At 31.7% G+C, this 26780-nt stretch overlaps 1 protein-coding gene and 1 long non-coding RNA gene across 7 annotated transcripts in view; both read left to right on the top strand.

Annotated features, from left to right (window-relative positions):
- by (focal adhesion protein tensin) overlaps nucleotides 1-26780 on the top strand; it is a 192927-nt gene that overhangs the window by 5673 nt on the left and 160474 nt on the right. The window lies entirely within an intron of this gene.
- Nucleotides 12621-26533, top strand: LOC147909829 (uncharacterized). Its single transcript, XR_015545192.1, has 2 exons — nucleotides 12621-24840; nucleotides 25074-26533. It is a non-coding gene; the product is annotated as an uncharacterized LOC147909829 (long non-coding RNA).

The following is a 26780-nucleotide window of genomic DNA, read 5'->3' as shown; positions in this document are numbered from 1 at the left end:
ATAATAAAATTAGGAAATTAATTATAATACTGTATACGTATATATTTTTTGCATAATATTGTGGTACTGTTTTATAAAAAAGAAGATCGAAGTACAAATACGACGTATTTTTGAATCGGTGTTTTTCCGTAAAATATTTTCGCAATGTAAAATTCTCGTTTCAAAATCACGCACAACAGTTGTAAAATTTATCGGTAATATCAGTGATGTATAATTATACATGACGGAATAAATCGTAAAAATTAATTACTAATCCCGAAGGAATTCCAATTCCAGTAATTGTATTTGGAAATCAATTTTATCGTATGTATCGTTTTCACAGAATATTGCGGTACTATCTCATGGAAAAAAAAAAAAAAAATCGAAATACGAAGACAACATATTTCTGAGCGATGGAGTAAAATTACAATTTGGGAAGCAAAAAATTCTATCTAGGTGGCACGAGACCAGCATTCGTGCGAAGAGCTCATATTTCAAGTTTCTGGTCGCCGCATACCGTGCATCGGACAAGCTGTCCTAACAGATGTGCACACGTATACACCAAAATACAGTGTCATCAGCGATAAACGGTTGTGCTGCGATAAATGTTAATCGACGACTTCGCTAATTGTACATTTCAATCGAGTTTCTTTGCGAGCGAACCTGTCGAAAAACGGGAAATAACGACGAGAGACGAGTTAATTCGCGAACAAGTCATTACGTGATCAATTCACGTCATTCGCTTCCGTATTTGCATATCGCTTGCAGCGGCGCCTTTACAATGAAATGTACGGGCGTTTCACAAGTCGCAAAAATAAACGTACCGGTAATCGAGTGCTGGATCCGCTCATTGCAAAACGGTAGAAATTGCATCGGTTCGTTTCAATCAATTATGGATTTGCTGATATTAATAGGAAAGGTAAAATTCAATTTCAACAAATGTGCATGCAGGATTTTCCATTTGACTCGACATCTCGGCTTCAATAACGCTAATCGCGAACGGAAATATACCGAGAGTAAATCGTCGGTTGTTGTAAAAAAAAAAAAAAAAAAAAAAAACGACGGACGTTAAGAGGTCGGTAATCAAATAACACTAAGCCACCCGCAGAGGCACGCTACGGTATTTTCATTAAAGCGGCACTTTAAACGCGATACGATATTCCATGGAACCATGATTACAAGTTGAGCGCTATTCCTAGAGTAAAACGATATAAGTATATGAAACACAAATTGACGATACATGTGTGTTAGTGATGTGAGAATATATATACAGTGAACATGACGCAAGTAATGAAATTTTAAATACTTATAAAAGTATTGCCTATTAACTAAATACTTTCCTCTCTCCTAATATAATAAATTAATAAATAGAATTATTACATATTTATATTAAATCTTCTTCGTTACATAATTTAGGATATTATTTCTTGAACTTGACAATTGATTAGTTACTTGACTCTCACATTTAAATTGTAAAAAAGATGATATTGTAAGAAATATAAATATTTCTACAACTACGAAATCTTTGTAAAGGGGCATAACCTTAATCCATATAAACACCCTGTAGAAGATTAGAGAATCTTGAGAGAGCAGCATTAGACCAGTCTGTGAATATATTCAGATTGTATGGGAGATACTAAAACGAGAAAATGTTTTTCCCGATGCACGCATCCGCCGGTGCTTCAAGTCCAGTCCGACCACCGTGACTTTCCAGCGGCAGCGCGTCGGCGTTTCTGAACGCCGGCTTGTGTACCAGAGCCGCTCTCTGTTATTATAACCATACTATTATTGGTACCGACGCTCGGCGATACACCTGCGTGCACGCGTGTATGCACGCGCGTACGAAATGTACGCCCACCGTCGTAGTGCGCGCTCCTTCACGATGTAAAGACTGGCAATTAAATTAGCGGGCCCTCAGGGCACGGCCGATTTTTCCATCGCCCACGCAGCGATTCGTTCCGCCATGGAAAGGTGACGTTTCCCACATGAAGGAAGATATTAGCGTTTCGGAATTTTAATCGATTTATTGCTGTGCGATTCTAATCGACAATGCGATTATGTGAAATTCTACCCTTACAGAAATTTAATATTAAAAGGTAGTAATTAATTACTTACTAAGCCTAAACAATAGTGCTTTTAATATTCAAGTATGTAATTAATCACTATCTTTCAATATTAAATTGACCAATATTAATCCGTAATGATGATTTACTGGTCCTTTATTACACATGAATGGATCATTTGTATCCCGGATTAATCATCCGGGATTTTCATCATTTTAACAAATTAAAAATTATTAAGTAATTCTTACATATTCCAACATTTTTATAAAATATTTATAAAATATTTATAAGGTTGTGTGTTTAAAAAAATTGTATATAAATATTATAACTAATTACTTGATGTGTCTAGTTTTTCGAAGAAAAGGAAAATGCAAAACACAAATGATCTAATCGTGTGTATACTAAGGATTAAATTAGTTTGTAAGAGCACACTGTAAAAAGTGCAGGGTTTAAAATGTTTACGTTTAAAATATTTTTGCAAAACAAACGTGCAATAATAAAAGATATTTCAATTTTAAACATTTTTAAGTCCAAACACATAGTGTTTTGTTTATTGAGAAAATGTAAAACTAAAATATTTTTAAATATTTACAAAACAGATACAAAAATAAAAAATTTTAATATCTTAAAAGTAAACACTTTTTTTATCCATGTGAGTATATAATATTCACTTTAGTATATATTTATTTAATATTAAATTGGCTAGTATTAAATTAAATTTCCATAAAGGTAATATTTACTTTAATATATATATATATATATATATAATTTAGAAAAGCATAAAGAGACGAGAAATAGAGAGAAGAGATTAGAAATAGAACAAACTGTGATAGTTGAAGCTCGAAGGTAACAGAATGTATCACCTCTATTTTTTTTATCACAAAAAAATATTATCACACGATGTTTTAAATAATTATATGTATATGTTAGTTTTTGTATACCATCCAAATTTTTTAAGCGTTAGTAAGCAAGCGATGGAATTCTTTCGAAAGGTTAGATTTCTTCGCACGTTGTCGGTTTCTACCTACGCGTCACTTGCGGTACGTTTACTCCGGGCTTTGCTCAATACTTTATGTTGTTTGTTCTTCACACACGTATTTTTCTTACACCTCGTGGGCGCTGTCACAATATTATCTTACTACCTAGCTTTTCCATACCTACTTCGATATCGAAAATACAGGCATAGGTGTAAACGAAAATATCTTGTTGGGGATATTTACGAACAAAATTATAAAGCGAACTAGTTCGTATGAAAATCTAACAAATATATAATAGATAGCTATATGCATTCACCAGGTCAATGACCCGGGGACCGGCATAATTACGTGAATTGCCTAATCCTTCGATTCGAATTGCAAGCTTGCAGGTCTGCGAAATCGTGAGCGTGGCTGCTGACCTTTCGAAGAAGATTATCGTGTCTGCCGGAGTTTTCAGAAATCGATCGTAATACGTGGTTATAAGAGTTTTTGAGTACTGATCCAATATTGTACAGAGTACAGAAATCAATCACGGAAATACGTGTTTATTTACCGATCTCAATATAAAGTTGTAACTTTGATATAATATGTAGTTTAAGCTGCAAAAATTATGTCTAATTTTAGAGAGTTGTTATTAGTATTATTTCTCTCTCTCTCTCTTTTTATATAAAATTATCAACTCTTATGAAAATTTTAATTAAAAATTATGATTAATTATGTGAACGTCTTCTGGTAGAGTTCGCAATTTCTTAATTCTTTTTTTCAAGATTGGTGCTAATCGTTATCAAATTTAGAGTAAATTGTTTTAATGAGATTAGAATGAGTCATTCAATTACGCAGTTTCACCCTTGTACTATTTTTGGCATCAGGGACGTCTACGGCGATTTAGATCACAGGGCACAGACAAGGACTCCCTCGTTTCCGAATATAAACGTTAAAAATAACGATACGATGGTTTTTGTTCTGTTGCCTGCTTTCGTGATGACGCTGTCGTCTTAGAACTATCCACCAATCTTGACGCGCATATTTTTACAACATCTAAAATTGCAAAACATAATTCAATATATGACTAGGTATAATACCACATTTTCTTTAATTAAAATTTACTTCAATATTAAATATTCAAAATATTTACAAATACAATATAATATTTCATTTATTTATTATAATTTATTTATTATAAGCGTAAAATGTATTAAATTTGGATAAATGTTTGTTCATAGTATAACGTCAGTTGTATATTTACTAAATGTAAACATATATTTATTTGCTACACGAACAATTAATGAGATTTAATTATTATTTATTTAGCAAATATTTATTTTTTATAAAATACCATTCAAATAATTAGTTATTAATACATTTCTCTTTTAGTGTACGTAATTAAATTATATTAAGGAATAATGCGCTTTTTAAAAAATTTGATATAATTGTATTACAGTATTATCACATTATTTAATAATAATAATACGGAATGATAATAGAGAAACGAGAGCTTAACTTCATAAAATGATTGAATCGCCTTTGAGATTAAAATTGTATTATAAGTGAATGACTCTTGTTTCCAGTCTGCAATTAAATTGAATTGCAAGCTGCGAGCTTCCGAGTAGAGGCCAAGGTGATTGTATTAATAAATTTCTTACCTCTTCAAAATACTCTCAAAGGGATGCGCTTTTAATTTAAAACGTCAAACTGATGTAATTGTACAATTTCAGTAATAGAAATAACTTCTGCAATTAGTGAGCCAAATCTAAATTGAATTATTCGCTATTTGTATAGCTATATAATAGTTCATATTTTAAATGCATTCATCAGTTGTATCATGAAAGTATGTAATTTGATAATGTTTATTTTAAACAGTCTGAAATATAAGCATTATCATAAATTATTTACATTATATAAATTATTATTTTATCGCCAACGAAACTGGAAATTTATTGTTAGAAACAAATACATTCCTTCTATAAGCTTTAATAAACGGATATTTGCACTTGACTTAATTTTTGTCAAATTTGTTAAAGATGTTGTATTTCTACTTGATTAAATAAAAATGTGCTAACAAATATAACATCGTTTACATACGTGTTAAATTTTTTTTTCCAACTCATTTCTATGAAATAGGATTTTTACGAATACAAATTTCTGATAGAAAATGAGAAGGCTCTGATCATACCAATCAGAATTCTGGTTACCTCAATTAACTAGAATTATAATACATTCAACCAAAAAATTCTGATTTGTCTATTTTCGACCAGAATTCCAATTAATCCAACCGGACTCTTTTTCCAATGTAGCAATTACTTCGCTGCACGCAGGAAATCACTTTCCTATTTTTTATTTTCGCAAATTAAACGCAAGCGATATCCGGCGGAAAGAAAGAGCGTGACGGTGTTAAAGACACTCTTAACGAGCATTAAATCGCAGAGAATGTATAAAAAGAAGAAAAACGATCGGACAGATACAAGGAGATTAAATCGCGCGATATCACGGTCGACGTCTCGACTCCTGTACCATTGGCGATGTGGACGACGATCGACCTCTTGAGATTCCTTAATTGCACTTGCACGACGATTTGCAGTTAAAAGTTTCACAATTAGGGACTGCATATTTCACATGACATGATTTTCTCCGCAATATTGTCTGTGAACGATCAACTTTCCCGGTGACGTAGTATATTTCAGGTTTCTTGACGTAAAAAGTATTTCTAAAAACTTACTCTTTCAACCCTTTTCGAACTAATTTTCGCTCCCCATTAATCATGAATAATATCGAGTAAAACTTTCGCGAGTGTTCTAGAAGATGAAATCTACGCCGCGGAAATTTTATGCGTTAGAAATTTCACTTCACTGTTTGCGCGAAATATAATATATTATTATATATGTATTTATTATACACAATACATATAAGGTATCATGATACGCTGTTTAATATTAAATATGTTTCTTTAGCTAATATTTTATTTTAAAATTATTGTTATTGTCTGGCATATTTTGATTGCTCATTGTCACCGTGACAATCAGTTAATAAAATTTGCGATATTTACTTTATATTCTTATATGTTATTGTTTCATGACGGATTATAAAGTTGCATGCCGTATTGTTCTCCAAGTTTAATTGATGTTTGTGAGCAGGAAATATTCCATGCCAATGTCAAATAATACAATAATAATTGTGGGAACAAAATCATAGGTTTCACTGTACAGTTTAATTGTAATCGCTTATGGACAGAACTAAATCATTGATTGCATACAAAATATAATTGCTAATCATACCGACTAAAAATAATTATATCTTCTAACGATAAAATCTAGCAGGACTGGTAGCCTTTTGATTTTTAATTTCTAAATAACTACACGCTGCCAATATTGATTTGCCTATTGCAGTAAGTAAATTTTTATTACTTACGTGCTATAAGGCAAGATTTCTTTAAAATGCCTATTTACGGAGAATCCTTGAGAAAGATAAGTATTTTCATCGAGCAACCTATAATCATCTTGTATAATACAGTATAATTAACATTATATATACAAAATTTCTGTTGTATTAATTACACGCTTCTAACGATGCGAAGTGACAAATTTCATTGCCGTCATTTCTTATCGATCTCTGTGATTTTTCCGATTGCGTCTCATATCTCGTGAAAGAGAGACGTCAGTCTGGTATATGGATGTTGGAGTCTGGACGCGATAGCAATAAGGAAGACATGAGAAGCAGGACCTCCGTGTGCGTCAGCCAATCGTTGACTTATTGTTTTGAATAATTGATGCGCCACTTCACCGAGTCGCTGACCCGTCGACTTTGAAAAGAATCAAACTCCGTGTGTGGCACGTACTTGTTAATGTCACATCTTATGAAGCTTAAAATATTTCTATCGATATTATCTTTGATATAACATACAACGTTACAATCCACGTTCGCATTTTTCATTTTATTATTAGATTTTAATAATTCATTTTAATAATTTATTTTATTATTTTGTTTTAATTATCTAGCAAACAAACTAACATTATCATTTTAACCAAATGTAAATAGCATCAGCTTGCTGCATGTAATTTTTTTAAGCTTTGAATATCTCTGTTTTTTTATAATTTACAAAAAATTAAAAAGATATATATTTACGTAATTCCATCTGTGTTTACGTTTTCTCGTGATCACTTTCGTTAAATATTCATATTATTTCGATATTAATAGCCGATGTATCATCTCTGTGCAAATAAAATTCACAATCATTTCGCGATCACGAAACAGTAGCGGGAAATATATACTTCTTTACGTAAGCGCTCTATAGTCCATCATATCAGCGAATATCTCGTATCAGCAAAAAAGCAAATCTGAAAGCATCAGCGGTGCGCCATCGCGCATACGTGTAATATGATAATCTGCCAGACAATACTATGGGAAATGTCAAGGAGTAAAGCGTTTCCTCGTGGTATTCTTCATGAAGCGTTTACGATCGGCTCAAGTCGATGTATATGTGGGAAAAATCTCTCGCAACGACGACGACGCGCGTCGAGTTTATGATCGGTTAGCCATGTCTGATAAAAATATAGTTTACGACAGTTCACGTGGTCGATCTCTCTCGTTCTCATCTTATCCGTGTTTCCGAGCCTCTTTGCCGGGCCTTTCAGGCCAACTGAAATATTTTAACGCGTGAACGGTTATATTTATTGTGCTCGTATCATTTCAAGTTAGTGAGAGGTTCACTCGCCAAGAGCGTATAATCTTCGCAGGACTATTTGTTGCTAGTGGCAGCACGAACGAGAGACTTTAATTACGGACGTTAAGGCGTTTTTTCGATCGTTAATTTCGATTGGCCGACGGATAACAATGGTCGACCCAATGAGATCGTAAAAATTAATCTATGAATATTAAATGAATTTTTTTTAGTGCGTTATACTCCTGCCGCAATTATTAGACACTTTTTCTGAGCGATGTGAATAAGCCGCTGTTTATCGCGGATTTTGTAACGATTTTGTTTAAATGAAGAGATTATCTTTATAGCACTATGCGATTTATAGTACTAGGTAATAAGTAGTTTTAAGTACTTCATTAAAATCCCATTGACAGAATTATTCTGTAACTCATAAAGAATAGAAAGAACCGAGAATGCAGAAGGAACAAATCCGATTTTGTATAAAACCTATGTATTTTGAATTAAGATGAACGTAATGTTGTTTAAATTTCATAAACGACTAGATTATTAAAATTTAGAAAAAGCAAGATAATTATTTTTCTTTCGTTACACAAGTTTTTACGAGATTGCTTATTACATAAGTCAACAACGTGAATAAAAATAAAATCGTACACGCCCGTATATACTTATCCAAAGTGCAAACAACGGCGCAATCTCGTCCGACCCCGTGTAATCGCATTTACTCTTGCAGCTGTGGAAAACACAGAACTGTGTCGTGCATCGCGTAAGCAGATAGAATAGGCGAGCGAAATCGCAACAGAGCGACCAGATCCGCAAAGCGAGCACAGAACGGCGTGTTCGCGACCTCGGCTCGCGAGCTCCGTAATTATATTTTCTCCAGTTCGTGCCGGAATATTTCCCGGGTGTAACTCTGTTTCCGCATCCACGTCGGCGGGATTATTGCGATCTCCAGTAATCAGCTCGGTGAATCCACCTTGTCGCGACGGTTGCCGAGGTAAGCGTGAGTCGTCAAATAATTTTCGAAGAGGACGGCGGCAATAATGAGAATGAGCCAGGAAAGGAATTCGTCGTGCGGAGAGTCGTGCCTATGAATCGCAACTGCCGCATGAAATAACAGAAGTAATGAATGGATATGCGTGTGATATTCTTTTGCGTACAATTAACGGCACATCCGAGGTGGAGAATGCGAGGCTAAGGGCCTCCACGTCGGTGAACAAACCCCGGTAGTAGTCCTTTCCATCGGACGCCCACGCACTCACCGGGAAAAGACAAGTGTCACGAGCCTACAATGATTTCGAAAGACAAATTACTGCGTTTTACTTTAACGACACTAGACGGACAAAAAGTCTCGGAAAGATAATTGGAACATTCTAATTATTTTTTTTTTTTACTTTTTTATGAATCGAATAATGGAAAGTTAGCGAACAAATTTAATAAAAAATTAAAATAAGAAAGTCGTATAATAATATTGCTAATTTCTCACGATTCAGAATATTCTGCGGTTATTATAAATGGTAAAATCGAGAAATTCTTGTAGGAGATAACAAAATTTTCTTTTTGTTGCTATCTAATAAAGAAAGTTAATGAGAAAATCGTGTAATAATATTACTAATTTCTCACTCTTCGTAATTCAGAAAATAATTAAATCGAGAATTTGTAATTTTTATAGGAGACAACGAGATTTTTCTTTTTGTTGTCATTTAATGAAAAAAGCTAGAACGAACTTAATAAAAATTAAAATATCGCGTAATAATATTGTTATTTATTTCTCGTTTAGAATATTCTATTCTGATTATTGCAAATAATTAAATTGAGAAATCTAAAATTCTTTAAGAAATTCTTTAGGAAATAACGGCATTTTTCTTTTTATTGTTATCATATACATCTTGCAGAGGACGGAGTCGCAAAAAGTAAAACGAGTAAAACGAAGAACGCATTCTATAATAGATAAGAGGATAAAAGGTGAAGATCAGTTAAGAATAATATAGTAAAGGCGTTTAACTAAATCGATCAGATAGAGCTTTGCTCCTCAGTGGCACCCTCGTGAGTCCGTGTAATGTCTTTTCTTGATTTATGAGCGACATACACACCTGTAATTTTTCCACCTTTCTTTCTTGATTTGTGTTCTCGCGGTTTCTGTATCTAGTCTCATGATTTATTCGCCTCACAAAAGACTTTTGAATATTCATGTAATTTCGTTTTATTTGTAAATATAAATCGATGATTATTTTAAGTTTCTATTTCCAAGAAGATGCCTTTCCAATCTAAGAGTCCGAACTTTCTCGCGATATAAAAGTTTATAGAGGAATTAACATTTTCGAAATGCGGTATCGATAATTAGCCTAACACTCTCAGCGATGAATATAATCAACCATTAAATAACAGATAAACTCTTTAACGCTAAAAGTCTGGATCGCATAGTCGTTTCCAGAATTATGGAGGAGCTCTTAGGAACTCGATTTATCGTTCAGTTACGGTTGCCGACTGGGCGTTTCACTTCATCAACGATATCAAGAACAGCCTAAGGATAATGGGCCACTAAACGCTGGACTACTATCTGGACGGAATATGCTGATATCAAGATGCGCGCAATTTAAAGCCGCTGTAAATTACTGGAAAATCCCTTCGATCGAATTGCTTCTTGTTTGAAAATTCTAACAATGTCAAACTACGAAAAATAATAATTCTTTTTCTGTCCACAACTATAGAAAAATTATTATAAAATTGTATCTCTAAATTATATTAGAACTAACAATATCCATACAAATTAAACATTGTTCGCAACGATTTTCCAATCTTTTATTACACACGATGGATCATTCTTGTCCCAAATTAATTTTTATTACTTTAATAAATATGTAAAAATTCTGGTGTATTCTGGTGTAATTCTTATATATACTTTAACATTTTTAGAAAGTATTTATAAGGTTGTATTTAAAAAATTTATATATATATTATATATATATATGTGTGTGTGTGTGTGTGTGTGTGTTATAACTAATTATTTAATGTTTCTAATTTTACAAAAAAAAGAAAAGTGAAGGACACAAATGACCCAATCATATATATAATACTAGAATTAAAATATTATTTACAATTGTATAAATATATTGAAATTTACGATTTGTATAAATATATATTGAAAAAAAATTGTTTCTTTCCCTCCGCATAGGAAAATTAATATGAAACAATATTGCATAAAAACTAGATTATTTGGATTAATATTGCATAAATTAAACGTTGTTATAATAATAGAATATTTATTATATTTATAACTTGTATGTATATAAAGATAAATCTATCACAGAAATTTTTATATAATATTTAAAAATTATGTTAATTGTCTAAAGAAGACTTTATATATTAAAGAAGCATTGCACGAAATTTGATCGCTTGGATAAATGTGTAAGCATGTTTGTGCTTCCTGTTTGAACCATTAGCCCCGACAAGGGCCGCACAATCGAGCTGAAGGATCAAAGTGTACGTAATGGTCGCGTGCTGACTTATACGGCGAGGACGATCGCTTGGATTCCCACGAAAAGCACGATTACGGCGCGCGATCCCTTTTGCTACTCGAAGGAACAAAGGTGAAGATCAGAATTTATAGCTAGAATTAATTTACGGGATGGAATTTCCGGATGAATCTCAAATTGAGAAGATTCGGTTTTCTCAACTGAAAAGGATATTCCTTTCCTATTATTCATCTCATTATTGATCATTTTTTGTAAAGATCAATAACTATATTTCTTCTATGTTTGTATCAAATGTAAAAATTATACAATCTTGACATCAATTTTTTAAAAGTAATGTGAAAGATGCAAGATTAATATATTCTTATATAAAAATATATTAAGTATTGTAATAAAACTAAAATTAAAATTAAAATTTAGAAGTATCTTTATCATAATCTACTTTATATTATAAAATTTCTTTATACAACGCAAGATTATAAGAAGAGATTTTAACTTTACTGAACTCGAAGACACATAGCAAAACACTCGAGAAACTAGTTATTGCATTACTATGGCAATTATATTTTCTGCAAAAAAAAGAGAACCTATCAGGACGAGGAAATCAACAACTTCCGAGATTACAGATATCAATAAGGCATATCAACATTGCCGTTCATTATGTCGCTGGTTATGAAACCGCAGGTGTAACGTGCCACAAAAGCCCATCGCTTCTACAACTATCAATACCGCATTCCCGTAATAACCGCGATTCACGTGACGCATACCATCCAACAATATCCCCGCGCAATTTGATGAAACTATGTTTTCTTCAATTCAGTACGTTACGTCATTATAGTCATTATCTCTGGTTATTTTGACCGCACTATTCCCCCATGTTCGTCACGTCGATCGCGGGTCTCGATTTATACAGAGATGCTAGCCATAGCGGATTTCACCTCTACTTAAATCCGGTTAACTGGATTATCGTACGTGACTTTTCTACAGAACACACGCGTATTCCTCGACGCTTTATAAAAAATCGAACGTGATGTAAGCAAATATCAATTTATATTTTACAGATGTACTTTTTAATTATTGATTAAATGAATTAATGCTGTAATTTTTTCTGGTTTAATTGCACGTGTGAAAATTTTTATTTATTATCGCGTGACAATTAAAATTATTAATGCATATTTAACATTTTTAGTTATCAAAAATTGAAGTTTCATAAAAATCGTACTTATATCATATAATAATTTTTGCATGAAATTCAAAATAATATGTTCTTGACAATTTCTGCATAAAATTTAATATATTTTAATTAATATATCATTTATAAGATTAAATATTTGTACTACAAAGTGTACAAATATTTAATTTTCTGTAAGTATATATATATATATATATATATATATATACACACACATATACATATATATAAAATACAGAGAGAGAGAAAGAGAGAGAGAGAGAGAGAGAGAGATTACTTATATTAAAAAATAATAGATCTTTATAAGATATTACATTTATCTACTTATTTTTGTTTCCTCTTAATTATTACGCATTTATACAAAAATTTATACATATTATCATTATCAATATGTATAACAGATCTGATTCAATTATCATAAAGATATCCATTATTTTAATAAAAAATATCACTTATCATTACGATGTGCAACGATGAAGATGATTGATTCGAAACTCCCAGGCTTCTTTCTGCTTCTCTCATTGTTAGACTTATTCCTTCGTGCACTCCTATAACACAACATTTACGAAAACACAGTTAATTATGATCGCACATATTAATCACACACGTATTTTAAAACACTTTGCTATTTTATATTGGTAAGCTTATCGAAATGCGATCGCAATGTCCGAATAATTAATTACATTGTCATTCTAATAATACGAGATACAACGCGATATTAATAAAATTGAATATGATTAATTAAAACGCGATCAGCCGAATATATATACAATCAAAATTCAGTTTTGTATGAGTAATATATTTTGAGACATACAATATATTCGAAAATTCTATTATTCACTTCAATACGAAAGTAATGAAAAATTAAATTTAAATCAAAGTTTAAGTATCATAAAATAATATATTATCTGCGCGTATGTATAACAATTATCTGCATAAAATGACATTGTAACATAAATATCTGAATGCTTTAATACATGAATAAGTCACGTGCTTCAATATTTGCTTCAATCGAAATATCGAATATATTTGTAGCTGTTAATTAATTACGCGAGTTAATTAATTACAATTATGTTAATAGTCGAGCTAATAGGATGCGGAAAATAATCGCGTTTCTTCTCGTTCTTTATCGCATTTCGGGCGGTAATATGCAGAGTAATACGGTCGTTACCTGTCGACTTAAATCTCGCGGTGCGACTGATAATACGACGTACGAAAGCCTTGTATACGTTGAAACGTCAGAAGGTCAAAACAAACACAAGGCCACGTATCAATTAAATTGTTAACCTTTTTTTGAAAAATTGAACATAAAATTACATTAAATTCTTAATTTTAATATTTTAATCTTGGATTTTACCAAGTATTTCAGTAATTGTTTTCTCCCTAAATAATTTTCATTGCAAAGTTTGAAAGATATTAATGTGCACATGTATGTGGGTAATCTTTTTTCAAAAATCAATCAATGAATTTCGAGAATATTTTGAAGATAAACTTTATTTAATTTTTCTAATTATCTGTCGCGATTGTAAATATAACGACAATATGACAAATATAAAATTAATTTAAAAAATTTATTTATTAAATCATATATATATAATCTATTTCTTAATTCATGTATTATCTAACAATAGATTTCAGCAGACACGTAAATGTGGGTCTTGAATTGCTGCTTAATGTAATTGAAGATTTTTATATATTCTCTTTATTCAACGTGCCTTTTCTTTTCTTACGTATTCTCGACAAGGTTTTACTCGATCGAAGAAATTCCAATCTAAGTAAAGTACCACGTTACAAGCTCGAACGATTCGAATCGTGGTGTCACATCGTCCATTAGAGAAGAGGAGAGAAAAGAGCAAGCAGAAAGAGGTATAGAGAGGAAGAATTAAGAAACTCATGAGATCTCTGATGCCAAGCAGATTAGAGCAGGTCGGGGACACTCCTGAGGAGAGTGCTCCTTCCTCCCCTCTTTCTTTTAGTGCATTCTCTCGCTCTTGAATACCTATAGTACGTCCTAACAGAGCACATATAATCGAACGCGACGCCCTTCATAGGGCGCATCTGGGCGGCGACGACACCTACGAAAAAAGGAGAACCGGTTTTGTAGGAGGTTCAAAGAAGCGTTTAATCGCAGCCTTGTTAGAATCCTCACGTTACATTTTACCGAACTTTTGATAGAAACTGAAGATCATAGAGGCGCTAAGTAAGCGATAATTGGTTTCCTTAGAAAAAAAAAACGATAATCTCACAATCATATTAATGGAATTTGATAAATATAGTAAGAAATATTAAAACTTTATCGATTTACCGATTTCAATCAATTCCGACTCACCGACTACAGATTATTTAGATCGGGACAGTAGATGCCTTAAATCTATACAAATAATGCTCTGAAAATAAGACTGCATATATTTTCAATATAGCGTTAACTCTCTAATTTGTATCGATGTGTACCACGTCTGGGATGAATTTATCAAGTGTTCGGTTCGCGTACTTCCACCCTCTCGACGACGTTCCCATACATTTTTCTCCCACGTCTCCATGAATCTCCATGGAAATCCTACGCGAGATCGCATCACGCCAGCCGCGACATATGTTAGAGGAGGTGATCTCGGGAACGGCTCTCAATCTTATCGCGATCGTGACTTGAAATCCATCGTGCAAACGGTGATCTACCGTGGAGAAACGTTCGAAAGATTTATTTCGTATACTCACGTACGGAACGATTTTCATGTAACTTTTGCAATTTAATCCTTCTTAAATAATGATTTGTATTTATCACATATAGAGTCAAATGTGAGATAACATAAACAAGTCGAAATCAGTTTCGATCATATATTTAGCTTTATATGTGCATAACATGTCTCTATTTTAAATCTGCACAAGTTAGAAAATGTTTCTGAACGAAACGATTTTCATGTAACTTTCGCGGCTTAGTCTTTTTTATTCTTTTTTAAATAATGACTCCTATTTAGATATAATATCAAATCTGATAATAAGAATAAATCAGAATTAATCTCGATCATATATTTAGCTTTATTTATATGCGCAAAGCATCTTTCTATATTTTAGGTTTGCATACGATGGAAAATACTTCATGCTTTGCTCTAATAATGCAAAGTAATGTATCTTGCTTACATGTAATCAGCGCAATGCATTATAGATAAGGAAATAAATTATGCCGAAGTAAAATATTCATAGATTAAACCGATGGCTTTAAAGTCAAACTTAGGAAAAATTTGACTTTAAGATATACATTCACATTCGTTTAAATGCGTTCTCGTGCTACGTCAAGTTCGAATTTATTAATTCAATCCTCATTTCCTGCAATATTATATGATGCTATGAGGAAGGATCATATTAACATAACAACTTTCCTCTACATTTTGTGAATTCTTTTCGGGTGTTGTATACAAAGGAAACGCATAAGCACACAAATTTTGTCGCTGAACGAAATATAAAATCCTTCTTATAATCGAAGAACGTGCTCTCGCGATATGATGACCTATTAGTGCAGCATTTAGAATTTTTTAGAACCCGACATATTTGATTTATCAACTCAAAGCGAATCGTGACTATGAGAATAAAATTTCTCCTATCTTTTCGATTTTTAGATTACACATACATATACACGACTACAAACTATTCTCTATTTTTATAATTTTTATTTTTAAAGATAAGTACTTCTTCAATGATCAATAGTCACACCGTTACTTTATATATTTAATCTAAGAAATTGTTGGTTGATTATTTTTCTAAATCGGGGGGACTAAATATATTCTATGAGACTAAATATATTCGTAGTAACCTATTTTACGAGCAACTGATACTTGAACAAAAGATCGCTGGCGGTTGAGAAATCCAGCTTTGAGACACGGCAGACATGCCACGCGCGTGCGAACAAAGAAGGTTTTACGGTTCATGTCGACCGGATGGACCCTGCGGTCAACGACGATACTCATCTCGGATGATGTTCGACTCTAGCCCGCGAAGAGAGATGCCGCGCTTTTTCACGTTGATGCGTTATTTCACATATGCGAATATCTCATAAAACAATGGTTCAGTGCTTTCGTCAGAAGAGCTTTTCATCTTAAGTTTAGGTCTGTGCGCACTATTATATGGCAATAGGTTCGCAGAACAGTGCTCGTTTATTGGTGAAAATATGACGACACAGGAAGTAAACGTCGTGAAAATTTATTTGAAAAGCATATGAATCTTTATTGCTAAAAACAATTACGAATATGAACACGTTATTTTTTCGCTTTGATGCAAATTCAATGTCAAAAAAGGATTATGTTATCAAATATCATAATTTAAATTTAAAAAATTTAATCGGTTCAATAAAATTTGTCACTAATTTTAATTATTCCAAGAAAATTTATTACCAATGTCTATTATTTTAATGAAATTCAAAACAGCAAAATATTATAAACAAATTTAATTCTAAAATGATAATGTTTATAATAATTTTGCACTTATTTAATATACCGCTTTACGGTATATTACAGAAATTATAATACAGAAATTATATAATAATTTCTGTATTAAATAATTAAATTTTTTTAAATAATATGTAGCACACTCATTGTAGAGGGAGTTTCAGTAAATTGGAAATTGATGGATAAATCTTATGATTGTAGGTGGCACTAGTTATAATATAGTGAGACGAGCAGTGTGGACTGAACATATTCTATGACTATTCTAACGAGAAATTAAATATCTGTTTATGCCTATTTTAATAAAGAATGTTGATTATTGGTATATAAAGAAAACCTGAGTATTTATTTTTGTTGCCCGATAATACAACATAATAGGAATTGTTCATTATTCTAAAATGATTTATTAAGAAAAAATGAGAATTTGTTCAATATTTTAAGGGAACTTTATGGTAATCATTTCAACGAAGTCAAAATTAAACTAATCTAATCTCTATCATTAATAGCATGCGTGTTTCAAGAGTTTTGAGACTAATTTATCAGCTCATTAGTTGAAAATTTGGGCATAACCATAAATTTGCTGAATAAAGTTTCCTTCACATTCAGCAAAGGAAGTTACAGATGTTTCTCACTATGGTTTAATGAGCTGTTATTTGATGTACCATATGCTTGATAAGATTAATGGGTGGGTTTGAATTTAATTGTAAACATGTTTCAATTTATGCTTTTCAAATCTATTAAGAATGTTAAATCGAAATCATTAACTCGAACTCGAACCGTTTCTCCAGAGAACTCGTCGATCGTCATTCTATGTGAAGGTTGAAAGGATTAATCACATACAAACGACGTTGCTTGACAAAGTCATGAGTTCGAGAAAACGCCGCGGATATCGATAGATCTCAGTGGGTGGATCAGTAGAAATATCTGCGCAATTGCCATGAAAGACGAGGTTATGTGGTCTGCATAAGAATACCAACGTGACTGCGGGGCCACCCGTGGAACTTGTTTTACATAATCGGTCAGAAGGGTAACGATGGCTTTTTTTTTTAATAAACCGGATATCTTCATGCGTTTCTTACCGAAGATGTCGTATGCTTCGCGATTATGATTTAGTGATTTGACTGCGGAGATCACTCAAGAAATTGATTTATAGTCGTTACACATCTTAACTCATTGTTTCACTGAGTGTAAAATATATTTTATGTGTGTGTGTGTGTGTGTTTGTGTGTAGAAAATAGAAGATTATCAATTATTTCTTTCACATTAACAATATTCCTACCTTCTCTGGCGTCTAATCGAACCGACAATTTCCAATTCTAGCATTAAAAAGAGATGAGGAATAAGTTAAACCTCGGTTAAAAGTTAACCACGAATTGTGAAACTGGGCTTTAATGTATCTACCATTTTCCGAGGTCTCGGGTTACATGTTCAAAATCGCAATTCTGTTTTCGCTGAATAAAGCACACAAACAGCTTAGATGCTTCGCAAGATGAGAGCCAATAACATGGCTTCTAGAGAAATCTTTTTCTTGAAAGGTTTGTTCTTGTGCTCCCGTATGCTCCAACATTCTCCTATCATAGCTCCTATTCACTTCGAGTGTGTTAGAGTAAGTAGATTTTATGATAGAAGCATATTGGAGCGATGCGAATAAATCTCAAACGTATATCGAAAGAAAACTTACTTTGTTCCTATTGAGTAGCTATTGTGCTAACAATAAATATTTCTGTCGCATCTATTTGATAAAGAATACGACAGAATATATAACAGCAATAAATATTATTTGACCGGAATCTTCAAACTAGATCACAAATTTTTTCAGATTTCTTCGGATTTGTTAAACATAAATAAATATTACATTATTAGAAAATATATACACACGCGCACGCGTTTCACAATATTTTATATTAACTTTAACTTGAAAACCAATCACGATTATCCCATGTTTGTAGAAATTAACAACTAGCGATATTAAAATTTTTAAGTTGTTACGAAAATACATTTTCGGAAAAATTATATGAGATAAACACTTATGAAATTTTCTTAACCTCAATGTTACGGAAGGCATGTTTGTCGTGAAAAAATAATTTACGAAAATGTATTTACGTCCGATTGTTAATAAGAAAGTTGTATAATGCATCACGTAGCGAATGATTTTCACTCAGAAAAGTTCCCACTAAACTCAAAAAATTAATCAATTTTTAAAATTTTTTTATATTCATTGCACTACTCTTTGCTCATCAAAGATGCCACTAAGGATAAAGTCTGTAAAAGAAACATGGCCGGTGTCACGATTGATTTTGATTGGCTTTTCAAAAGATACGTTAAGTCAGGTAGAGTCCTGCTAACTTCTCTTTCTTTCTTTCATTTTCTCTTTCTTTTCTCATTTTTCGTTGCATCTATAGACTCAAACATTCTTTCTTGTTTTCAACAAAAGAACAGTAAAAGTCATATTATCCTTGCAGGAGACAATGACCTTGGCTAAACGTTGATGAACTTTCCCTTCTGCCTGTCACATGTTAACAACCATGCGAAGGACAAAACCTAATGATTTATAATACAATTGTTTTTGAATATGCATCTAAGTACAATCCGTAGTTGCTTTGGAAAATATATCTATTTATACTTTGATTTAATTTACGTATGTTAATGGACAAAATTTTAAAATTCTTTTTTGCATTAAACAAGTCCATTTGAATTCAAATTCACATTTACCTTTGTTAATAAATATTATAAATCGTATTACAAAACTTATTATTATTTTCTTTATTAACTCAGTACAGAGACAGTTCATCAGAAAATTTTATATTTATATTTATGGAAACGTTACTCATGTTCATAGGTGAAGCTGCTAGTAAAAGTAATCGACGCTTGAATGCCAATATAATAGTATAGGAATATACCATCGTTAATTTTAGACAGTCCAGTGCAACGACCGCATTATATAAGTAGCGGAAACGTGCCAAAATCATGTTATATCATCTCTGTACTGAGTTAATAAAGAAAATAATAATAAATTTTGTATTTAATACGATTTATAATATTTATTAACAAAGGTAAATGTGAATTTAAATTCAAACTTGTTTAATGCAGAAAAGAATTAAAATTTTGTCCATTAACATACGAAATCGTCAATGATGAGTCATACTTGCTTTTTACTTCTAAACAATGAAATCCGAATTATTTCAAATTACTTATTCTATGACAAAACGCAATTTTAATTTCCCTAATGTATTACTATTACCATTCCTTTACTGGTACTATTACTGCAATGTATTAATTCAACGTCAAACTTTAGTAAAAAAATAAAAATAGAATTTCTTTAATCAGTAGAACTTTGTGGACTGGTTCGTTTGGAATTCACGGAGAACGGCTTTACCCAATCGTTTCACACACGTACACTACACAGCGGCGTCGCTTTGAAGAATGCCGCTGCGTTCGTACGCAGTTCTTACCCACACGGAAGTCGAATTTTCTGATTGGCTGATAAAGGCCAATTTACGAGCTTGTTGGGATGATCGATTTTCTCAGGCACCACGTACGCGAATATGGTAGCTAATTTTTTTGTGTGACTATTTCGTAATATAATTAAGTAACAAGAACATGTGTAGCACGTTATGAATTCTAATTTAAACATATAAATATGATAAATACATATAATAAATGAATTCGGAATAACTCAGATTTCTTCTAAAGATTTTTGTAAAAAGTAAAGATCTTTGTAAAGATCTTTGTAAAAAGAATTCTTTACATAAATTTACGATTAAAATATTTTGGCATATATTAACATAAAAATATAATATTATTTAAAAAGAGAAGGAGAGAGAGAGAGAGAGAGAGAGAGAGAGAGAGAAAGAAAATTTTATCTCTTGGCATTGCCTTGGCGGATGCTGAAAGTCTATAATTATTTTTCTCATCTTTACAAACTAATAAGACAGAAGAGAGAGAGATATCATATTTAATTTAATGATACCTTACGGTTGCAGCGAAATAAAGCTCTGCGCGGCGCACCTTCTGCATTATTTCAGAATTTAGTATTGTATAATATAATATCTCGATCTTTGAAATTGCGTACAATACGAGTCGAGAGCTAACAAGATTGTAATACGTTTAATTAAAGTCTATTCTGACATTATTACGTTACAATCGATTCATGCGATATCGATGCAAGTAAACTGACGCTTCAACGTTCCTTGGAAACGACGTCTCTCGCGTGCGGCAGAATATTTGCGATTATATCGTTGAAATTGCTTTAACTCGGTGTAGTTTGCTCACTCGGAGAAAATAACTCGATCTTTGTAATTTCTACGCGCCGCACTGACAAATTGTCCGGAGTCAAGAGGAGCGTGTTAAAGATCGCAGTGCTTTCTAACTCACGTGTAATTTCCTCTGTGCACCCTCACTTGACCTTTCAAACAATTATTATTATAATAGTATGGCAAAAGTATACAGTTTATAATGGCAAATTGATTTTGCATTAATGGGCAAAATGTCACGATAAATCTTCGACAAGTATACTCTACGTTACAAATAGTCGCATATGAAGTACTTTGTATCATTCCATATTACGAGAAATTATGTATAACCCATCCCGATGCATTTCACGAAATGTCCGCCTTTCAAAAGATTTTATATTTCATATACGTATAATGAGAAATGCACTTTTGTAATATTATAATGAATTTAATATAAATTTCCATCAAATTGTGTGAAAAGAAACATAAAATATTAAAGTCGCAACGTATTTTGTTAAATAAATACTCTTTTACTATTAGCGAGAATTTTTAGTTGGCCATAATATATCTTTAAATATTCTGCAATTATACAAAATATATAGTACCTACTTCACAATCATCCTCTGCAATATTTTAACAGTTTACTTTGGAGATACAACATGTTAACAGTTTACTTTGGAGATTAATTAAGATCAAAAATTAAAGTCAATTTTCATATTTTGCAAGTCGTTTATGAGTCGTTTTAGCTGAAAGGTAGCTGATGATTTCACATATAATTTATATCTTATTATATTATATAATTTACGCATTAATTTATTGTCAAAAAATTGACTAATTCAATATTCAAACACTAATTCAATATTCTACTTAAACAAAATTATTAAAAAATTATTAAATCTAATGTTAAATTAAAGTTTATAGAAATAAATATTCTTTATTTAAGAAAAATAGAAAAATAATTTTAATTTTTTTTTAAATAAGTTTTTATAAAAGAAATTTAATTAATTACAATTTCAATGAATTAAGAAAAGATAAACCTCCATATTATCTGCGTTGCAGGAATTGAATTTAATTTTCTTGTTACATTATTAAAATCACACAGTTTTGTTTTTATTAGAATATAAAATTAGAAAAATAATAATGATTATGTATCAATACAAAAGTATATTGAAGTATATTGAAAATTATTAATTTTCGTAAATATTTTTGCGATTGAAACAAAAGTAAATAGCACTCTTCAAATAAACATTAATTTGATGTAAGTTGACAGATTGTGAAATTCATTAAAATTAATACGAAATATCCGGAATATACGGCGTATTTATTCTGTGATACGTTAAATATTTTAAAGTAAATCGGTTGGCGCACAGCCTCGTGTTTATTGTTACAAATTGTACGTTGTGTTTACGTAAAATCACCACATCATTCGCAAAATCACTGATCATTCGCGTATTGAAAGTAGAACGATGCGGGTGATTCCTTATACTGTTGCATTATCTTTTAATCGTTTCCTACAAACAACTGTTGTTTATCACAGCCTATGCAATTAATTTATTCTTTGATTAACCATTCGTAAACGTGCGGAGGTGACAATCATTTATTATTTAATATTATTATTAGCAGTTAATTCACGCGATTAATAATTTGTAGAAAATCGAAATTAATAATCGAAACAGTTTATTTGGACGATTTATTCATATAAAGTAGAAATCGAAACGATAAGGCTGAATTTATAAATTACATGATTTGTTTGCGTTGGCAAAAATAAAAATTGAAGTGTAAGTTGAATAATAGAAATATAAATTCGATTTCTAGAAGGTAAAAATTGAGACAATAAAATATAATAAAAGCGTTTACGCTTCTTTTACATTTCAATTTTCGCCTCTTAGAAACTTTGTTTTGGATTTTTGTTATTCTCCTCTTACATTCGATTTACGCTCTAATTTTTATTTTCACCAGGATACATACAAACAATTTCCTTTTTAACAGTATTTGAATTCGAATATAGGTATATCACATTGCGTTACAAATTTTCCATCAATTCAAGTGTAATTAGCGAAACAGTTTCGAATTGCGAACACGGTAATAATACTCGTACATAAAATCGCCGGATCATGTTTATTGAACAATATAAAAAGTATTGGTTTGTTATTAGCTCGTATTTACGCAAAATCATTTATTGAAATTTATTTGAAATTTAACATTACATTTGGGTCAATTTTAAACAAAATTATAAGAGACTCATAACTTATTTTTCTTATTAAGACTTATAAGAATAATTGTAAGACTGGAATTTATAACTTTACGCAATATATTTACAGACAGCTTCTTGCTAGCCGTAAGATTTACGAGAAATCGTAGATATTTATAAATGAACATAAATGTACGTCTTACGGTATGTATGGAATTACAATTCCAGTTATAAGTTCTTATACAAGTCTTACGAGAACAAGTTACGAGCTTGCTTAGAATTGACCTATTAAAGAATAAAATATTCTGCTTGAGTTTTGTAAAGTTGTAAAATATGTATGTAGGTATTTCGTGATAGCGACCGCGCCGAGTCGACGGTTGTCGCGTAACCTTGAGTTGTTGTTAATGCGCGGCGTATGACGCGGATGACGTAGGCATGACGCGTCGGTCGCGGCAGGTCGTGCGTATTGTCGCCGTGCTACTCATTATTCGCACGGCGAGAGTCAAAGATAAACAGCAACGTAAGCCGCTCCGCATATTGTCGTAGTTTTATATATTGAAAAACGCTATCGTTCTCTAAGGATCTTCATTATTGAGCGATCAATTCGTATTTTTATAGATCGTCTACTCTAATGGAAGTAATATTGTGTAGTGAGCTATAAACTGTAAGAAATTGACCAATCTTAGGGGCGTTTCAAGCATGTCTATAATATATCATTTTATTCTTTAATACTCAGTGAATAACAAGGATAAAATAATACATCATGCGCATCATGCGTGAAACTATGGAACGCACTCATAATCGATTATTCTTCTCTTATTCTATTGTGATCGATTTTTTACAATTATTACTATACTATATTATTGTCATCGTAAATGGCTCTTTACTCACGATAGACGATTCACCAGCGCGACGAAATCGAACTAGACGACATGCATGTCTAAAAGATGTCATATAAAGGCGTCATAAAGTCGTCTTTTGGAATATACTCGTCTAAAAGATATCATAAAGAGCTCTTCTAGATTCCAGACAATACGTGTTGTCTGGAAAATGATGAACGTGACGGTTACTTACGAATGCAAATATACATCGTGAAGTTGCACCATTCGCGATTATCGATAAAAATATTTAATATTGCATACGCGAAACGAATCGATCTGGATTCGAGTTGAGCAGCAGTCATGACACGGTTAATTGGTGTAAACGCAATTATAATTAACCCTTTGCTTTAATGATTGTATTCGATGTTCATATATGTCGATATATTGATATGTCGATATATCGAATATATCGATGATTGATAATTCCGCCGCTCTCGTTGTTCGAATTTTGCTACTCGTTGCAGATTCACTGAGCATCGTGTATGTCGCGCGGCGAGATTCGCGCTCGTAATCTCGTTCCTTTCTTTCTCGTTATTTTTTCGTCGCAATAAAGTACGTGACTCGTATAATTCACGTTGGTAATGCCGTTACTAATTGTAAGTATCATGCGATTATTGTAATAACATAATTTATAGCGCGCGTGATCGTAATTAGCCGAGTTTTCGCGAGTGAGTTTTGTGCGGGTGCTGCGCGAAGGAATTCTAACCTAATCTGAGAGAAGGAAGAGACTTAGGAGGCAACGGGAGGTAACGGCGGAGCAACATCAAGGTGAGTAACTTATTATTCCAATCTGCTTACAAAATTAATTGTATAACAATATTCGCGATTTTTAGTTTGGTTTCCCGTCCTTTACCTCACCAACCAGCACACAGTCTAAATGCCGATCGGTAAATCAAGCGGACGAGAAACCAAGCTAAAAATCAGCCGAAAAATGCATCGCTTGCCGAGCATATAACATATTGAATATTTATATAATGCGTATATTTGTTCGTATTTTCTAGATCAAGGTACGCAGAAATAGAGAACTTCGGCTACTGCGCATCAGTATTGGTGAGTCAGATTATTTTTCATTTTTTTATTACGGTAATGAATCTGTGAAAACTAAATGTTAAATATATTGGACAGGTATGAATATTTAAAAACATATATATATGTATCGAATGAAAAAAGAATTATTAAAAATACTAATTATTTAAAGATATAAAGTAATGTTTCATAGATCCATTACTTTGAAACAGATATACAGAAAGAACGATTTTGCTGAATTATTTAAAAATTTAGGTAGATACAGATCTAAAAATAAATTTTGTTAGACTCTCAAAATAATTATATAGGAAATTAAATAATGAGCAATCCTGTAAAAAATTTTCACATTTTGGCAATTAATTTGAACGTCTTACATAATTATTTTGATAACCCAATAAAATTTTTAGATATTTTAACAAAACCGTTTTTTCCATGTAAATTAGAAAATATCAATTAATATTAATATTTAATCTTGAAATAATTGATTTATTTTAAGTATGGGGAAGTATAAAAATTGGTTTTAATATTATTGTAATAAAATTTATTGCTTAGATAAATAATGAACAACTAAAAAGGAAAAAAGAAGAAAGTAAAATAAAAGTGTAATAAGTATAAAATAGTAATATTTTATAATTATTGCAAAGCTTTTATTTAAATTTATTTTCTTCATGGTATTTTTATTTCTATGGAGAAAATGAAAGTTAGAAAATGCTTATAAATTTTATGTATCTATGTATTTATGTAAAAAATTAAAATAAATTATTATTATTTTCTAAAGTACGATAGGAAGAAGATCGTTAACATTAGAGAGTATGTTGCTTTATTATTCCTTCTTTCACTATTAAATATTTTTTAAGTGAACTTGAGATTTGGCCTTTTATATTATTTTAGGATTGAATATTATTTTTAAAACCTGAAAAAATAAATTTAAAAGATTTATAATATAAATACAACACAAATAAAAGGATAGGAAACTTTTTATAGTGTCACGTTACGTATTTCAGTGAATTTTTCTAAGCGTCGATAGTTTCTTATTTTTATGAGACGACAATTTTATTTTTATTTTTCACAGGCTATTTTCATTGATAACATATTTGACTTTATGATTATTTCTTTTTTCTCTATATACGGTATTTAATGCAGCGTGTAATTTGCGCCTATTCCGAGTGGGAAGAATTGGTCTCGCAATTGACGATAATTAATCTCACGCGATTATGTAGCATCCTTTGCGTGTCATCGGCAGGCACGTACTTCACAAGTTAAAACGTAATCGACACGCCTAACGATCGATAACGAACGAATACCGCACACTAAAGAGAATTCGTGTCAGAACGTAGATGTTTGTTGACACAGGCACACCCAGGGTCTACTCTAAAAAGGACGCGTGAGAATATCGGTCGATCTGCTGTTTGAACAGCCCTTCTGAACGGAGAAACGTTAAAATAATTAAGGGTTGTTTTTCAAGTCACGCCGAATATTAACACACGTGTATTACAGTTACGAGTTGTAACTGACAGTTTCCCTTCCGGTCATAAAAACAACTTGTAATCATCATGGATGGTACTGAAAATTACTGTTATATATTCTTCAATTCTTTATTTATTATTTTTTTGTTGTCGAGAAAAATAAATCTGAGAAATGAATTATTATGAATATCAGAAATAGATATTACGTAAAAATCT

This window comes from Acromyrmex echinatior, chromosome 5 (genome assembly GCF_024713525.1).
Source record: "Acromyrmex echinatior isolate Ae372 chromosome 5, ASM2471352v2, whole genome shotgun sequence".
Taxonomy (NCBI): domain Eukaryota; kingdom Metazoa; phylum Arthropoda; class Insecta; order Hymenoptera; family Formicidae; genus Acromyrmex; species Acromyrmex echinatior.
Note: the sequence above shows the minus strand (reverse complement) of the source record. Positions and strands in the feature narration are given on the sequence as shown.